Source organism: Drosophila albomicans, chromosome X, assembly GCF_009650485.2.
Source record: "Drosophila albomicans strain 15112-1751.03 chromosome X, ASM965048v2, whole genome shotgun sequence".
Taxonomy (NCBI): Eukaryota; Metazoa; Arthropoda; class Insecta; order Diptera; family Drosophilidae; genus Drosophila; species Drosophila albomicans.
In genome coordinates this window covers 16,432,797-16,451,588 of record NC_047627.2, presented here as the reverse complement: position 1 = coordinate 16,451,588, position 18,792 = coordinate 16,432,797, and the positions used below count along the sequence as shown (strand labels likewise).

Sequence of the window (18,792 nt, the reverse complement as noted above, 5' to 3'; positions counted from 1 at the left end):
TTGATCAGCGTCAACAGCCGAGACGATATAGCCATGTCCGTCTGTCCGTCTGTCCGTCTGTCCGTCCGTCCGTCCGTCCGTATGAACACCTAGATCTCAGAGACTATAAGAGATAGAGCTATAATTTTTTTTCGACAGCATTTGCTATGTTTGCACGCAGATCAAGTTTGTTTCAAATTTTTGCCACGCCCACTTCCGCCCCCGCAAATTAAAAAAATCGAATAACAAGTGTAATTTTAAAGCTAGAGCTACGAATTTTGGTATATACAATAACTACTGTAATAGTTATGATTCCTGAAAATTTGGTTGCGATCAGATAAAAATTGTGGAAGTTATTAAGGAAATACTTTTGTATGGGAAAAACGCCTACTTACTAGGGGTCTGAGTTGCTTTGGCCGACAATCTGGCACATTGCGACGTTTATGGTATATTTTGAATGGTGTACTATATCGATATACCAAATATACCATTTGGTATATTTTTAGTATTTTTTTAGTATTTTCGGTATATTTTAAAAATGATACCGCAATATTTTGCCTTTATTAAAAATGGGTAGCGGGTATCTCACAGTCGAGCACACTCGACTGTAACTTTCTTACTTGTTTTTTGTGAAAATGTGTCAACAATTTGTTGGCCGGGTTGTTGGTCAAACAAGCCGCAACAACAGCAGCAGCCGCAGCAACGGCAGCAGCCAAAAATCTGTAAATATTTTTCATGCATTTTGTGTGTGTGTGTGTCTGTATTTCCGGCTATCCGAGTGAATGTGATGTCAAGTGGGTAGATTGTGAAATGGAAATATGAGCAAGCGTCGCGTTATTCCCACACTTTGCCACGCCTCAACTCAGAGGCAGAGGTCAAGCTTATGCAACACACACACACACAGCATCTTACAGCTAGCGTCAAAAATAAATCATAACCCCGAACAAACCGACGAGACAATGAGACAAGCAATTAGATTTAATTAAAGCGTATTGAATTCAATTCAGTTGAAGGCAATTAAACATTGACTTTTATGTGTGTGTATGTGTGTGTGTGTGTGTGTGTGTGATGCCTAAAACTAATTAGCAAACAAACAACTAGTAATATTTGACGACTTGCCGGTTAATATCAATTCATTTTCATTAAGATGAAACTTCTGCACACACACACACACACGATACTATTTTCAGTGTATGATTAATGGCATGGAAAGTTAAACGCGGGGATCGCGGGGGAATTTGTTCCCGTTACAATAAACAGCTTTGGTCTGGTTGACGTTGCGTATGAGTAATCACTGAACGATTTCCGGAAATTGCCGTGCGACATTTATTTATTTTGTTGTCACTGCTCGCTGCTGCTTCGGCTGTTGTATTTTGGTCAAATTAGCAATTAATCGAAATAAATTAACACATTTAACGTACGCGACCCGTGCAGTGAAACGAGTGCTGGCCTGATTGCCCCCTTATTGTCTGGCCAAGAGTGCGAATTATGGTCGCATCGCATTAATAATATGCTAATGCCGCCCGCAGCTTCTGATTTATACGCACACACACACACACACACACACACTTTTATATTAATATATATGACGACTTTCAAAAAGTAACGCGAAATGATTTCGTCAACGACAAAACAGGCTTTGCAGAAATACAAAACAAAACAGCACAATCAGCAGCCAGGCCATATGTAAATACAAAAATTCCGAATTGTCTTTTTTTTTCTTAACTAAAGAATGCGTCATAACATGATGCTCTTGCTCTTGCATAGCTGTTAATCTGTGCTGGGAATCTGGGGAATTACGTATCGTATCGTTTTCATCATCATTAATCAGACACAAGCGCGAGAAACTTATTTGTTTTGAGTAGGCTTGTTGTTTGTTATTTTAATCGTTATCGAGAGACTTCATAAATCCGGATGAGAACTGAGAAGTTCTCGAGAAGAATGAGAAGAAAAAATTATAGGAAAGAAACTAAGAAGGATAAAAAATAAATGTAATAATAATAATAACAATAATAATGAAAATCTATTTGTTATGAGTATGTTTGTTTTATTATATATTTTTATATTATATTATATTATGCTTATTATGTTGTCATTTATATTATTTTTATTATACCCGCTACCCATAGGGTAGAAGGGTATTATAACTTTGTGCCGGCAGGAAATGTATGTAACAGGTAGAAGGAGGCATCTCCGACCCTATAAAGTATATATATTCTTGATCAGCATCAACAGCCGAGACGCTGTCTGTCTGTCTGTCCGTCCGTATGAAACACTGGATCTCGAGGACTATAGGAGATAGAGCTATAATTTTTTTTCGACAACATTTGTTATGTTTGCACGCAGATCAAGTTTGTTTCAAATTTTTGCCACGCCCACTTCCGCCCACGCAAATCAAAAAAATCGAATAACAAGCGTAATTTTCAAGCTAGAGTTACGAATTTTGGTATATGCAATAATTACTGTAGTAGTTATGATTCCTAAAAATTTGGTTGCGATCAGATAAATTATAATTGTGGAAGTTATTAAAGAAATACTTTTGTATGGGCAAAAACGCCTACTTACTAGGGCTCTTAGTTGCTTTGGCCGACAATCTGGCACATTGTGCCGTCTATGGTATATTTTGAATGGTGTACTATATCGATATACCAAACATACCATTTGGTATATTTTTAGTATATTTTTAGTATTTTCGGTATATTTTGAAAATGATACCGCAATATTTTGCCTTTATTAAAAATAGGTAGCGGGTATCTCACAGTCGAGCACACTCGACTGTAACTTTCTTACTTGTTTTTATTGAGACGTGCTCGAATGAGAAGAAAAATAAGTAATAACAGTAATACATATTAACAATAATAATAATAAAAAAAATAAATTCATAAAGAAATTACCGTTAATATTCTTCTGGACAATTTCAGTTGTGCCAGATCAATGGCAAATGAAATCGATTAAATGTACAAAATGGGATCAGAGCATAACTCAATTATGTACATTCACAACAGTAATCTGTCGGTTGCTGCTGAAGATTGTTTCGACGTCAGCTTAGACAAGTTAACATAGAGTTAGTTAGTTGGCTGCAGTGTTCTGGTTTTGCCTTTGCCTTTGCTTTTGCAGTTTGCCATTGATTGCATTTGCCGTTATCGACGAAATACTACGGGATTATTATTATTATTATTCGAAAAGTGTGTGTGCGTGTGTTCGTGTATTGCATAGTTTGCTGTGGTGCTGTGGTCTGTTGCCGACCCATTTAAGCATCTGTTTCAACGTCTTCAATCAATTGATTGATTGGTTATGAAAGCACTGCACACACACACATATACACAGAGAGAAACACAAAGCATAATCAATGATGATGGCGAACGCAATGATCACGGTGATGATTATTATGATGATATATGAACTGTTACCATATTTATTTATTAATATTAAATAGCGGCAACGTCTGACGACGTCGACGACGACGACGATGGTCAAGCAACCAAGAGCAGCAGCAACAACAAAATTGTTATTAATGTTGACTTTAGTTGTATATATTTATATTTGCTCGCTTCGTTTCGTTTCGTTTGGTTTCATTTCTCTCTTCCTGCACGTTTGCATTCAACCAACTATATATTTTTTGCCATTTGCACTCGCAAACGGAAATGGCAATTTGAGCTTTGCAAATACGCTCTCTCGCATTCCCATTGAACCCACAATTTGATGCTCCCAAAAGTGAGTTCGATACTGCAATTAACTATTTAGTAATTAATTGGGCCTGCTGCTGTTTCTGCTGTTGCTGCTGCATGGCAAATTACACAATAATTTAGAATTGGCCACGTGTCAGATTATATCAAATATGTGACTCAAACGAGCCACAATAATATTCGGTGTGTGTGCAGAACAATTTCAATTTATTCTAATTAAACACATTTGTTGATAGCGTAGCATAATTTCAGTTATTTACGATTGGTTTTTCAATTGTTTTTCGCCTTATTAAGTTGTTAGTTTTCAGTTTTGCAAATGCAAAATCTCAATTAGTTGTTGCATTAAGTATACGTTCAAGCTTTGTGCTTATTAAGTATACGCATTGCCCACTATATTACGCATACGTCGGCAGCTAATCCACCTTTCTATAATATTTTGCAATCGTGTCACAGCACGCGCCCAAATCTCTATTATAGCCATATGTCAGACATTGAGTTTATTTACTCGCAAATTGAATTAACTGAATGCAGTTTCACCACCAGTCGCCTTGTTATAGTTTTTATTTATTTTTATTTTTTTTTTTTTAATCTACATTTTTTTCTTTCTACATGAAACCGAGAGACCGGATTGAGTCAGCCGCCGACTTCGACGTTGGCGTCAAATATGCGCAGCGGCGCTGACCGGCGTGTCGACCATGTGCCACACTCGCTGGCTTGTTTGCTCGCCACACTGAGAAACCGGCTTGACACGTTGCCAAAGTTAGTTGTTGTATTTTTCATTTTATTTCATTTTTTTTTTTTTTGCCAAATGCCAATGGCTTTAGCTGGCTGGCTGGCTGACTGAGTGAGTAAGTGAGTGAGGTTTCGCAGGCAATTGTTAAACTTGAACTTGCCAGGCGATGCGTAGCCATGTGATGTATAATTTTTGTAGCCATGGGCGGGAAAGGGGCGTGGATAGAAAAGCGGGATCAGTTTTGCCAATGCTGCTGCTGTTATTGCCTACCTGACCCATTGGCCAAATCTCTGGCATATCTGCATACGTTGTACGTTGTGTAAGATGTGTCAGGCAAATTGTGCCTGAAGAGCTCAGCGCAGAAGTTGTTGCTAAAGTTGAAGCTGTTCTCAGGTGTCGTTGCCAGTTGGTAGTTGGTAGTTGGTAGTTGCTACACCAATTGCCCACTCATCTCTCTACGCTCCCTGCCACCTAGTTGTGGTGGCAAGTTACCAGTTACCAGTTGTTGGCCGGCTCGTGAAAGTTCAGTTCAGTTTTGGGGCGGGACTGGAGGGGCCAGGAAAACTTTCAAGTGCAGCTGCAAAAACTTGACATGCTCTGTGGCACAAAACTTCAAACAGATTCGTTAGATTTACTTGTCTGGCTGGTCTCTCTCTCTCTCTCTCTCTTTACCTCTCTGTCTTTGGGGTGCTTCTTCGCCTTGGTTCGAAGCAACAGCAGCAGCACATTCAAAGCAAATACCATAAATGTTCACATTGACAGACATTGCCCATGGCCCCATTCAAGGATAAGCTGCTCTGAAAATTATTTGATAATAAATGTCAAATGCACAACCGCATTCAATTTAAGCGAGCACAAACTCTTTAACGAATCCAAGAACTAGAATCACCAACACAAAAACAACTACTTACCGGTAGGCCAAAGGTAATAAGGTAAAGGTAGGTTCAGAGGCTCTATGAAAGTGGAATGAACTCGACTCGGTAGCTCTTGACTGACGAGGGAGCGAAAGAGCGAAAGTTGATATGCTCTTAAAGCTTTCGCATAAAGACATCGTTTTAGTGCCACGTAAAACTTTGCCATTTTTGGTTAGTAAAATGAAAAAAAACATTTATATTTATAAATACCAAAACAAAAAACCCGTTGGCTAATAGACAAAAGAGCGGTGGTCGTGCGTCGCTATGTTGATCGATCCGTATGATGATGATGATGATGATGATGATCTTCACTTTTGGAAGACTTTCTTCCCCCAGCCAAGCGTTGAATGACCGATCCAAAATCCAAAAGCAAAACCAAAACAAAAATGAGCTCACTGCGAATTGAACTCAAATTGACTGAATGTCCAGTGATTAATTGTTTACAAGATTTGGCTTGAAATGGAAACTAAACAAAAGCCATCGACATTTGTTTTTTTCTGTGTTGTGTTTTCTGCTGAAATAAATATCAATGGAATTTTGAGTTATGCGCATAAACGCATGACTTTCATGTCTCTCTTTTATATACATATATGTATATATCTCGCATTGTTTCGCATTTTGTCTTATACAATTCGAAGGAAGCAAACTGCAACCTCAGCAACATTTTAACCCAATGTTTTGCCATGTGTGGGCGGCGGCTTTTGTCATTGTTGCTGCTGATGCTGATGCTGAAGCGAAAGCTCAGAGCTCTACCATTAATATTCGTGATGAGCATTTTGTGGGCAAAAATCTGTGGCCAGTCGTGTGGCTTAAGAGCTTAAGTAATGGATTATTTTCTAATGTCAGCTACAGCTTCAGCTGTACTTTCATAAATTAACTAATTGCTTTAAATGCTTACTTTTACCAAAGCCAAGTGATTATGTTGTTGCTATTGTTGTTGTGCCCAACTAATACATTTAATTTGCAAATTATATGAACTCATTAAGACAATCTTAAACTATCAACATAACACCGAAAGCAAAGTGAAATTAACAATGTCTTTGCTGGCTATAAATATTTGTATTTTTATTGCGTATAAAAACACATTCTCTCTTAGCTCAAGGCGAGCAAAACATTTTGTATGCCTCAAGAGACATTTTTCGTGAGCTTGAACTGTCAAACAAAAATATTTTAAAGTTAGTTGACTCCACATCTCCACATCGCTGCCAAGTTCAGGGCAACAACATGACCAAGAACACTTGAAAACGAACGCCCTTCAATTTGTTTTTTTTTTTATTTTTGCAACATTCTTTTTCGGATGCATTTGGCTGCACTCTAATTACATTTCAAGTGTGGCCATTGGCCAGACCCCGAGTGAGCAAACTTATCATCATCGTCGTCGTTTCCTTCTCATCATCGTCAACAACAACAACAACAACAACTACATCAGCATTGTAGACTTGGTCTCATCGTCATCGTCATCATCATGGCGATGATTGCTGCATACTTGAGCAATACACAAAAAGTAAAAAAGAAGCAAAAAAAAAACACAAAAACTAAGGGGGCTAAACTCTTGACCAAAGACTCTTGTCTGTGCGCTCAAGCATAAGACTTTGTTTTCTAATTTGGCTTTAACCTTTGCCAAAGAGCAACTACCATTATCCATAGGGCGCTTTGGCAACGCCAGAGAGCAAAGCACATGGCAAGAAAACGAGAAATAGACACGCAAAAACCCAAAAAAAAAATAAAAAAAAAAACAGCCCAAAATGTGGAGGTAATTGAACCATACTATGAGCATAACCTTGACTTAACCGTGGATTTTGAAACTCTGTGCCGCTTCGCTCGTCGCAACTTCCTCTTCACCTTTGGCACGTTTTATTTTTTTTTTTTTTCTGTTTTTGGGGGGGATTGCAGGTGCTTGAATAGAGCAGTGACACGCCCATTGAAAGTCGCAGAAAGCAAATGAAAAATTCGCGCATCATTTGTCATGAATTCGATTTAAGTTTGTTCGCAATTGCAATTCCAGTTGCACTTCCAGTTGATCCTACGGCCAAAACTTTTGCCTCTTTCACTCGATTTGAAAGGACATCAGCCTTCAGCCATGGCCACAGCCCAAAAAAGAAAAGAGAAAGAAGAAAAAAGAAAAAGTTTTATTTTTTTCTTATAGAGTACACAAATACTGTACATATAGTTATTTCATTTTCAACCAATGCACATTGCAAATAACTATGCGATGCCAGTGGGCGTTTGGTGACATCTGAAATGCTTTTGGCTATTTTAAATTGCCATTGAAACTGAAATCATTAATATGATATGATTCACTGCGCATTAAGATGCTTTTCGTAATCATTTTTTGATTTAAATTTACTTAAATGAGTATGAAACCCAAGCTTTCATTTGATATTTCAAAAAGTTGATAGTAACGAGATTAATTTCATTTAGCCAAAAACTTTGAAATTACAGCTTAAGTCTGTGCTTGGCTCGAATATTATTTTGCTGACACTAAGTTGAGCTTCAACTATTTTTTTAGTTTTTTAATTAAAAAGCTTTGCAAGCGTAAATAGCAAAGCTTTTAAGTAGCTTGTCAATGCGCTTGTGACTCGCATTTACAGCACTTATTTGCTGCGCTCCAAATTAATTTAACAGAAATGCCAAATATTCTTTGATATTGCCATTGAGGAACTCTCGAATTGAATAATGTTTCGAAGGACATTAAAAGGAAAAGCAAAAACGCTTAAAGAGCGATCGCACATAAAATGCAAATATTTAAAGTGATTTCTTTACTGCATCGATGCAAAATTGTAAATACTTAAAGCACATTTGTGTATTAATTGAAACGTTGCTCGAGAGTTGCCTCTCAACTTGACATTAATCCGATCTGTCTGTCATTGTTTGTTTGTGTTTACTTTTGTTTTTGTTTTTGCTCTTTGCTGTTGTTGCAGTTATTGCTGTTGTTTTGTTATTGCTGCTGTTGTTGTTTCTGTTGTTGTTGTTGCGACTATAAACGCAGAGTCGGCGGCGGCGCACAGAGCAAAGTCAATGACACCTTGGGCCATAAAACTTCTCAGTTCCTGTTTGACATTTTGGGCTAATAAAGTTGGTTTCACATAGCCGTCCGCTATATGCATAACTCCCTGCGCTCTCCCCTTCCCTTCCCTTTCCTTTGGCCACCTCGCGTCGCCCTCGTCGTTGGCAAGCATGCAACTTGCTCGCTTAACCACTCGAGTGCATTGCACTTGACCGCATCATAAATTTCGCCAGTCATTGCGAAAGGCCGTTGCAGTTTAGAGTTGTTGCCCCCCTATCCCCTTACCACCCTCTGCCTTGGTCATGCTACGCCGCTTGCCGCCTGCTGTCAACTTTTAATTTGTTTTAAAAACTTTTTGATTGTTTCGCTTTTGTTGTTGTCGCTGCGTTTGCTGTTGCTGTTGCTGTTGCTGCTGTTGCTTTTGCCTTTGCCTCTGTTGTTGCCGGCATGCAAATGTGCGCGCTCTCTGTCGTTGACGCTTCGCTTTGACTCTGCTGTTGGCGCCATGGCGTCTTCTTGGTCCACATCTTTGGTCTCCGGTTGCCGGTCGCTGGTCGCTGGTTGTTGGTTGCTCGTTGCCGGTCGGCAGTCTTCAGTTGCTCTGAGCATTCATTTGCAGTTGCTTGATTAAATTGTCTTGGCCTCAGCCACTCTGCTGGCGCTGCTGTATTTAAAGTTTTTAATTTCGTTTTATTGACACTGCCACTGGACTCTCAGTGGCTGCTGCCACACGACGGCCTAAAGCCATGTCGCTGTCGCTGTCCCGCAAATTGTCGCCATCATTGTTGCTACTGATGCTCCTTCGAATGCTGTTTCTGCTGCTGCTACCGTTCAAGCTAAAGCTAAAGCTGAAGCTGATGCTGTTCTTGACAGTTGCCTGACCCACACACAAAGCCAAGCAATACCCAACAGCAACGGCAGCAACAGCAACATCGCAGGCTGTAGCAGCAACCGGCAGCCGGCCAAACTCAAAGGCAAGCAGCTGTCATTACGATTTCTCCTGCACGCACATCAAACGTACTCCAAAGAAGTACACACACATATACTATATATGTATATATACATACATATATATATAGTTCGTGTTCAGCACGCACTCCAAGACAAAGTTGAATCCAAGCAAAGACTTTGTGTTCACTTTGTTTTACCTGTGGCAGAGCTCGAAACACAAGTATTTGACAGCCTGGCTTTAAACTTAATTAATTAAACAGAATTAAAATAAGATTCTTAACGTTTTTATTAATGGAGCTCAACTTGTTACTATAAGTTTAACAAGAATTATTGTTTGTTTAAAGTGAATCGGGCATTTTATAAGGAAATCTATTATACCATTAAATTAAAGAATTAGTGGCAGAAATAAAAAAAGAGCAAAATGTGTATTGAAATATAATTTCGCCTACTCCATTTACTTATTTAAAAGCAATGATTTGTATTATATGGAAAAAATGAGACTTTTAAATTATTTAATTCAACATTTTCTGTGCTTTTAAGGTTTAGAAAATTCCTAAAATTAGTAATCCACAATGACAAACATATTTCTTAACTGCTTTTGCATTTTTAAATTAATCAATTGTCACATAACATAATTAAAATTTAGTTGCTGAACAGTTTGGGCAATTTAAAAGCCCCTAATAAGAATTGTTAATAAACCAAAATTATGTTAATCTATTTTAATTTGCAGTTTTGTTCAGTTGTGAAAAGGAACCTCTGTTTAGAGAGCTGCAAATGCAGTTAATAATTTAATTTGTTTGCTTTGCATAGGAAAACACTTTGGTTCATTTACAGCATTTGCTTATGAAAATGTGGAAAATCATTTGATTACCTAGCCGCACGTGGTAATGTTGCTGGTTGCTGGTTGTTGGTTGCTGGTTGCTGGTCGTAAGGACGGCAAACATATGCAAACGTGCGCTGAAAGCACCGTTAAGCACAGTCATTGCAGTTCACGGCAACACAAACACACACAACCACACACACACACACACACACACACACACACACAACATTTGCAACAGCAGCAAGAAACTCGTGTCGATGCAGCGTCGGCAACAATATACAAATGTTGCTGACACAGCAAAGTTGCATGTGAATGTTGCTGTGGGCAGCATCAGCAACCATTTACACACACACACACACACACACACACACACACACATACTGATGGCTCACTCACACTTATACAAAACATTACTCTGACAGCCAACACGCGTCAGCTGACGTTGCTGCAGGGACAACTTTTGCAAATGTTGCTGCCACTGATGTTGCTGCTGCCGTCGGTGTTGCTGTTGCCTCCGACTCGTCGTGAGTCAGCAACATGCGCGTCGCGTTGGCATTCTAATTTATTTATGTTAATGCAATAAAAACACTCAATTTGCTGCACATTCGAAATAAATTCTTGTTTCTCTTTCTCTCTCTCGCTCTCTCTCTCCAGCTGCTGTTGCTCTGTTGTTGCATTGCGCATATTGGCAACGTTATCGCAACAGCAACAGCAGCAGGCAGGCAGGCAGGCAGTCAGCAGAAGCGACAGAAAAACATAGCTAACCTTGTTATTGTTATTTAATTTCACTTTTTGTTGATACTGTTGCCTGCTGTTGAAATTGTTCTTGTTGCTGTTGCTGCTATTGCTGCTGCTGCTGCTGTTGCTGTTACCGTTTTGCGTTGGCGTTTTTCGTGCTGGTTGTCTGTTTGTTCTTTTCGTTGGCGTTGTTGTTGCTGTTGCTGTTTTATGCTGGCCGCATGATTTACGTTGTTGGCGGCATTTTTTCTGCTGCTGTTGCTGCCAGATCTCTGCCTCTTGCAGTTGCTGCTGTTGCTGTTGCTGTTGCACCGTGGTTTGGTCAAGTGCTTGCGACTGTTTGCTCGCTCGCCTCTCCGCAGGAGTAGTGTATTTGATAATTGTGCTAAAATTGTAGAGTCTGAGTGGGGCAAGGTATTTCGAAATGGGTTGCAAGTGACGGCAGACAAACAAAATGACCAGGGAAGTATGACAGGACAATAGCAAAAGTTAAGAATAAAAATAAATTAAAGCACATACATTTTTAGAAAACACATTTATAGAAAGAAATTTTATAAAATGAAAATTCATTCAAGCATTTCAATATATGTTTATTTTACCTTATTATTTAGACATTTCATACTAAAGCAAAGTAATATAAATATAATATAAAATAAAACAACAGGATGTGTATAAATAAAACTTTTTTTGCAACAAGTTTTTGAAAATTTGGTAATTTCTTAATAAAAAAACTGTAATAATATATATGAATCATTGGATATAAGACAAGTGCTTGAAAATTTGAAATTTTTTTAAAATGACAATTGAGTAAATAAAAAATATATATAAAATCAAGTTCTTGACAATTTGGTAATTGCTAAAAAAATATAAGCTCTTGCCATTTTAGAAATGTGTGCCCACTGTGCATAGGTCTAGTTATATTTCGTTTGCTTGTATTTTGTATTATGGCAATGGCTGCGCCCACTTTCAAAGTTGCCACCGCCAAAAAGCAACTCGCTCGATGTGTGTGTGTGTGTGTGTGTGTGTGTGTGTGTGCGTCATTTGCATTTGTCATACGAATTGAAAAAAGCTGCTCGCTTTGCCCTGCGGTGGGGCAGAAGCAGAAGGGGAAGGGTATCTGTGGGTCGTGTTAGCTGCAACGCCAGCACAATTTACTTGCCTCAAACTCACTCTTCTTGGCGCGTCAGGTTCACAGCTCTTCAGCTGTGGCAGCCATAGAACTTGCGAATGTCTTTATTATTTGCACACTGAAAGTTTATAAACACGCCTATCCTTTTTTGTTGGGTTGCCCAGCTTTTTAATAAAGTCATTTTATTTACATTTGAGCTTTTGTCTTGTAATTTATTTACTTTTTTATGCCATTACATACATTTTCTACGAGTAGCTTGCATATTTGTTTTTTGTCGTCTGCTCACATTGTTGTTGCTATTTGTTATTGCTGCTGTTGGTGTTGCTATTGTAACTGTTGCTGTTGCTGTTGCTGCCGGTAGCCGAAAACATTTTAAATGCCATTTTAATTATATTTGCTCTTTTGTGCGTTGGCTGGGCGTAAATTCCACTTGGCTTTGGTCGCTCACTGTGCAAGTTTTTCAATTAAAATGAAATAAAGCGACATAAATCAAGTCTTTCTATCCCTCTCTCTTTCTCTTTCTCTATCTCTGTCTGTCTGTCTTGTTCGTTCACTCACACATATGCACATAAAAAGACGCCTGACAGCAGCCACAACAACAACAACAACAACAAGAACAACAGCAACAACGAGAGAGTCAATGGCAGTTGCTGGAAAAAACTGTTTTAAAACTAACAACCAACCGCAAGTAACTTCATTTGGCTCGAGGCGAACGCTGCGTATGAGCAATGTGTCGAGAACTACATGTAAAACGAACAGCATCACGCCCCTTTACACTCCCCTTACCCAGCACAGAACGACGCACAGTCATTGCGAACACTTCAGTGTTGAAATCTAAAGTTGACTGACATTTGCAAGTAACTTGGACCGGAAAACCAAATGAAAATCGAAATGAAAATGAAAATGGAATGGAAATGGCAATTGCAATGAGATTTTGCCTGTGTGTGTAGAATATACTTTATACATATATAGTAGCATATGTTATATTGAAGGGCTTGAGGTTGCAACACACACACACACACACACACGCAGAGAGACATTAATCAAAAACCCAAAATCGTTCAACAAAAGCAAAGGCAAGCCACAAGAATGAATGAGAGAGAGAGAGCGAGGGTAAGAAGAATATTCAAATTTATTTCAATTGTTTTATATGGCAGCCGAACAATTGAAATTTCGATTTATGAAATAACAAAACATAGTTCAATAAATAAATGTCAATCGAAACTAAAGATATACATATATCGTACTCTTATTTCTAGTTTTGTGGGCTTGGGTCAAGACATAACAGAGTAAGTCACCCAATAACCCAAATGTCTATAAACTGCGTTAAAGGCCATTTATTGACGGCGGCTCGTGCCATTTCTGATGACAAGCGTTTATATGTGGGCAACTTAACTTGGCTCACTTGGCTAACAAAACCACTCGAGCGTGGGGACAACTGCGTGACTGACTGCAGTAGTTTGTGTGCTACAGTTATCAGCGTCAATTGCAATTGTTTTTAATAATTCACTTTCACTTTTGCGCCCGCAGCGCGCAAAACTCCACACACACCCAAAAAACCTTGAACCGTATTTTTATACCGACTACCCGTAGGGTAGAAGGGTATTATAACGTTGTGTCAACGGAAAATACACAGAATGCGGCGTTTCGCAGCGTGAATAGTCGAGATGGTATAACCATGTCCGCCTGTCCATATGTAACACGGGATCTCAGAGACTATAAGAATATCTTTGATATATTATGTATTCTATAGTATATTATGAATGTTGTAGTATATCTATATTCCAGCTTCGGTATATTTTAGTAGTTTATGTATGTTAAATTGGCATAATTTATATATTTTGATATCTTATGTATTCTATAGTATATTATGAATGTTGTAGTATATCTATATTCCAGCTTTGGTATATTTTAGTATTTTATGTACTATATAGTATATTATGAATGTTGTAGTATATTTATATTCCAGCTTCGGTATATTTCAGTAGTTTATGTATGTTAAATTGGCATAATTTATGGTATATTTTCATATATTATGTATTCTATAGTATATTATGAATGTTGTAGTATATCTATATTCCAGCTTCGGTATATTTTAGTATTTTATGTATTATATAGTATATTATGAATGTTGTAGTATATCTATATTCCAGCTTCGGTATATTTTAGTATTTTATGTATGTTAAATTGGCATAATTAATGGTATATTTTGATATATTATGTGTTCTATAGTATATTATGAATGTTGTAGTATATCTATATTCCAGCTTCGGTATATTTTAGTATTTTATGTATGTTAAATTGACATAATTTATGGTATATTTTGATATATTATGTGTTCTATAGTATATTATGAATGTTGTAGTATATCTATATTCCAGCTTCGGTATATTTTAGTATTTTATGTATGTTCAATTGGCATAATTTATGGTATATTTTGATATATTATGTATTCGATAGTATATTATGAATGTTGTAGTATATCTATATTCCAGCTTCGGTATATTTTATGTATTCTATAGTATATTATGAATGTTGTAGTATACTATATTCCAGCTTCGGTATATTTTAGTATTTTATGTATGTTAAATTGACATAATTTATGGTATATTTTGATATATTATGTGTTCTATAGTATATTATGAATGTTGTAGTATATCTATATTCCAGCTTCGGTATATTTTAGTAGTTTATGTATGTTAAATTGACATAATTATGGTATATTTTTGATATTATGTGTTCTATAGTATATTATGAATGTTGTAGTATATCTATATTCCAGCTTCGGTATATTTTAGTATTTTATGTATTACATAGTATATTATGAACGTTGTAGTATATCTATATTCTAGCTTCGGTATATTTTAGTATTTAATGTATGTTAAATTGGCATAATTTATGGTATATTTTGATATATTATGTATTCTATAGTACATTATGAATGTTGTAGTATATCTATATTCCAGCTTCGGTATATTTTAGTATTTTATGTATTCTATAGTATATTATGAATGTTGTAGTATATCTATATTCCAGCTTCGGTATATTTTAGTATTTTATGTATTCTATAGTATATTATGAATGTTGTAGTACAATATATCTATATTCCAGCTTCGGCATATTTTAGTATTTCATGTATGTTAAATTGGCATAATTTATGGTATATTATGAATGTTGTAATATATCTACATTCCAGCTTCGGTATATTTTAGTATTTTTTGGTATGTTAATTTGGTATAAATACTTTTATTAAAAATGGATAACGCGTATCTCACAGTCGAGAACACTCGACTGCAGCTTTCTTACTTGTTATTTTGTTTCACCTAGCAACTGGCAACTGACAAGAAGCGACAACATCAAAAGTATATGTACCCCAAAGTCTGGGGCGGATGTTGCCAGTTAAAGCCGGTGGGCCAGGGATTTGGATTGGGATTCAGATTGGGCGGCCTTAGTCTTGCTTCAGCCTGTTGCCACTTGACTTTGGCCTCCATTTCTTTTGCTTTTCTTTTCTTTTATTTTTTTGCATACGAATAGAGAACAAAGCGTTTATAGGTATATATGTGTGTGTATGTGTGTGCAGTAAGTCTCCCTTTTTTCAATTTTTATGCTCTTTTTTCTGTCGAGTCGCACACTTGAGACAGAGCAGAGCTTCCACGGCAGCAGCCACCGCAAAGGGCAAATAAAATTAATGAGCTTAGAGGTAAACCAAAAGCCAAAAGCCGATTTTAGACTACATTTTTTTTTTCTTCGGTTGTTGTTGCCTTTTGCTGCTGTTGTATTTTGTTAAATTGTGTGTCGCCGTCGTTGTCGTTGTCTGGCGACGGCTTTAAAACCGGAACAAAAGACATTTTTTTTGCTGTACTCTAACCAAACTCTATTTTTTGTTACTCTTTGCAGCCACAACAACAAACGCTGTAAGCGCAACAACTACAACTACAACTATAACAAATAGTAATATCAACGTGCAGCAGCTGTCCTTGAAACAGCAAATTGGCAACTCTGCAGCGCATTTGTCCAGGTAAGCTTACCGCATTAGACGCAACAAAGAATGAGCTTGGATCGAGTATTGAATATTAAACTGAAATGGCAACTAGTTTTCGTTTATTGATTATAATGAAAATAATGCGCTGAGGGACTTTTTGATCAAACGGAGACAGAGCATAGATAGAAAAAACTATTGTTACTGTTGATTATGAAGATGATTTATTTCATTTTTAGGCACATCAAATTTACTTTCCAAACGTGACAATTATTGTTGCAAATTATTCCCTCTTTATTACCATTTAGGTGCACTTTCTTGTGGCGTTCGGCTAAAATGTTACTAATCAGCTTTTATCTGTGAACTATTCTCAAATATGTATATTTTAAGCACTCGCAGCTTATTAGATTTCACTCATCAGAGCTGTACATTCAAGAAATAACTCTCTCTCTCTTTCACAACGTGTTTTTTTTGTGTTTGCTGTATTTAATGTGAACTAGACGAATTTGGTTACTTTTTTTTAGAATTTTGCCAATCCATTTCCATTTAATTTGCTTAGCTCGTTTTCACGTTGCGCCATTTTCAGACATTTTTTTTTTCGTTTGTTTGTTGTTTGCTCCCCGATTGAAAATAAATTGTTGTTCTCTTTTCTCCACTGCCGTTCAATACACACACACACTGAAGCCTATGTACTTATTATATTTAACTTGTTCAATGTGCCGTGCCAATTGTTGTTGTTGTCGTTTTCTTGTTCCTTTTTGGTCATTTTGCTTGTAAAAGCAACGTTATCCCCGCCCACAAACCACCTTCTTTTTTTCTCTTTCTCTCTCTATCCCCGTTGCTGTCTCTGGGTCTCTGTGAGCTAACGTAATTCCTACTTATTTTTTGTATCAAGTGGCAGGTCCTGAAATGGCCAGCGGCGAGCACACAACAAGCCACACTCCCCCACAGCAACAACAACAGCAGCAACAGCAACATTAAGCGACTCGTTTTATCCTGCTGACTGAGCTTTCTGTTGGGGCAGACCCTGAAGCAAGTTCTCCTGGCCTGCATTCCTCGCATGGCCTGGGCTTCGGCTACGGCTTTGGCTTTGATTTTCATTTCATTGGCAAAGTTTAACCGGCCAAGAGATTTCACTGGATCCTCGACTCGGCTCGGCACGCTTTCGCATAATCGGGCGTATTATCTTAGTGCCCAACTCGCTTTTATTTTTTTTTGTCTTGCCCACCCGTTTCATGCATCTAATTTATGTCCCATGGCCATCAAACCTGTGCAGAACCAGAAGGAGACTAACTAAGCACAACGCTATTGCCTGGAATTCAGTGATGAGAAAAATATGCAGAAACAGAGCCGAGTGAAGGATATAGGGGAAGATAGAAATGAAAATGGAATTGAAGCTGGAACAGAAACAGAAACAGACCGCCAAATGCGCTCATTAATTATGCAGCGAAAATCAACAAGAAAGACTCGCTGGACCTCACAAAAACCCAGCACATATGTGAATTCAGTTTAGAAAAACTGTGAGAGAGAGAGACAGAGAGAGAAAAAGAAAGAGAGAGTGAAAGCACAAGTCGGACAAAGAAATACTAGACCTTGTAAACCTAAAATAGCACTTGCATTAATGCTCTCTAATCATTTTTGCACTGTAGAAAATTCAAATAAACTAAATGTACTTTGCAATATTAGCTTCATTTGTTATAACAACTTTACTGCATCAGCGCAATATATTATGTAATGTTTCTGTAGAACACAATTGTGATATCGCAAACAAGTTTCTTAGAAATGTATTTATCTAAATTGAATTCATTTGTTTTACGTTTAGATCAATTAATTTTAATGTAACTTTTGTTCACAGTGTTTATCAGCGTAACGATAAGAGACAATATGAAATTTAAAGATTGTTTGTACTCCAAATATCAATTAGTGTAAATAAGTATTTGTCTACTATATTGCATTTTGCGTAGCATTTGCTAGTCGAGTCAAGTTTTAGTTGTTAAAATTTAGTCAGCTTTGTTTTGTTTTCATATTTTATTTATTTTTTTTGCTCTTTTTGTGTGTTGCGGCCACAAATCTGTTTAATGCTGCAGCCCCCTTAAACAACATACCCTTCGCTTGGGTTAGCCCTTTAGCTACCAGTCCATACCTTCAGTTTTCCAGCAGTAGAAGGCTGCCAGTTGCCACGTTGCCACACAGCGTATGTTTTGTGCATTTGACTTTTATATGAACTAATTCATGAAAAATGCATGCCGCTTGTTGCCTGCTGCCTGCTGCCTGCTGCTGCACCCTCTGCTTCTACTACCTCTAGATGCCAGTTGCCTTGTTCCGCGTGCCCAACAAATGAAGAAAAACCGGCCACCATATCGTCGACGTCGTCGACGTCGTTGCCGTCTCCGAGTCCGAGTTGTCGACGTCGCTGTGCTGCACTGCATCAAACATACGAATGCGGCTGCAACAGCAACAGCAAATGTGAATGTGAATGGCAAATGTTGTATGTTGAATGTTGAATGTTGAATATGGGTTCTGGCTTTGTTCGTGTGGCAAATAATTAAATTAAGATTTTTATAGCTTAATTGGATGACTGTCGGGCGCCGCACATAGTTACCTGATGAATGACTGACTCCACTCCACTCGGCTTTGCTTTCTGACTGACTCTCGGGCATCCAGGCTGACGGCGCAGAGCGACTGGCAAAAAAAAAACATGGCCAGTTACATTTGCAAGTGAAAGGCAACAAGTTTTTTGTCTCCCATTTTCTTTGTTTTTTTTTTGTTTTGTTTTCGTGGGGGGAGGCAACCAAATAGCCATGGGGGTGGTGGTCTTAACCAGGTCTTAACCTGAACACAAGTCGAAGCTTA

General features: G+C 37.7%; 1 protein-coding gene across 1 annotated transcript in view; it reads left to right on the top strand.

The window, feature by feature from the left end:
* The window catches only part of LOC117578284 (uncharacterized), a 99,534-nt gene that overhangs the window by 65,407 nt on the left and 15,335 nt on the right, over positions 1 to 18,792 (top strand). The window contains 1 exon segment of the mRNA XM_034263725.2: positions 15,858 to 15,978. The gene's annotated coding sequence lies outside the window, so the exon portion shown is untranslated.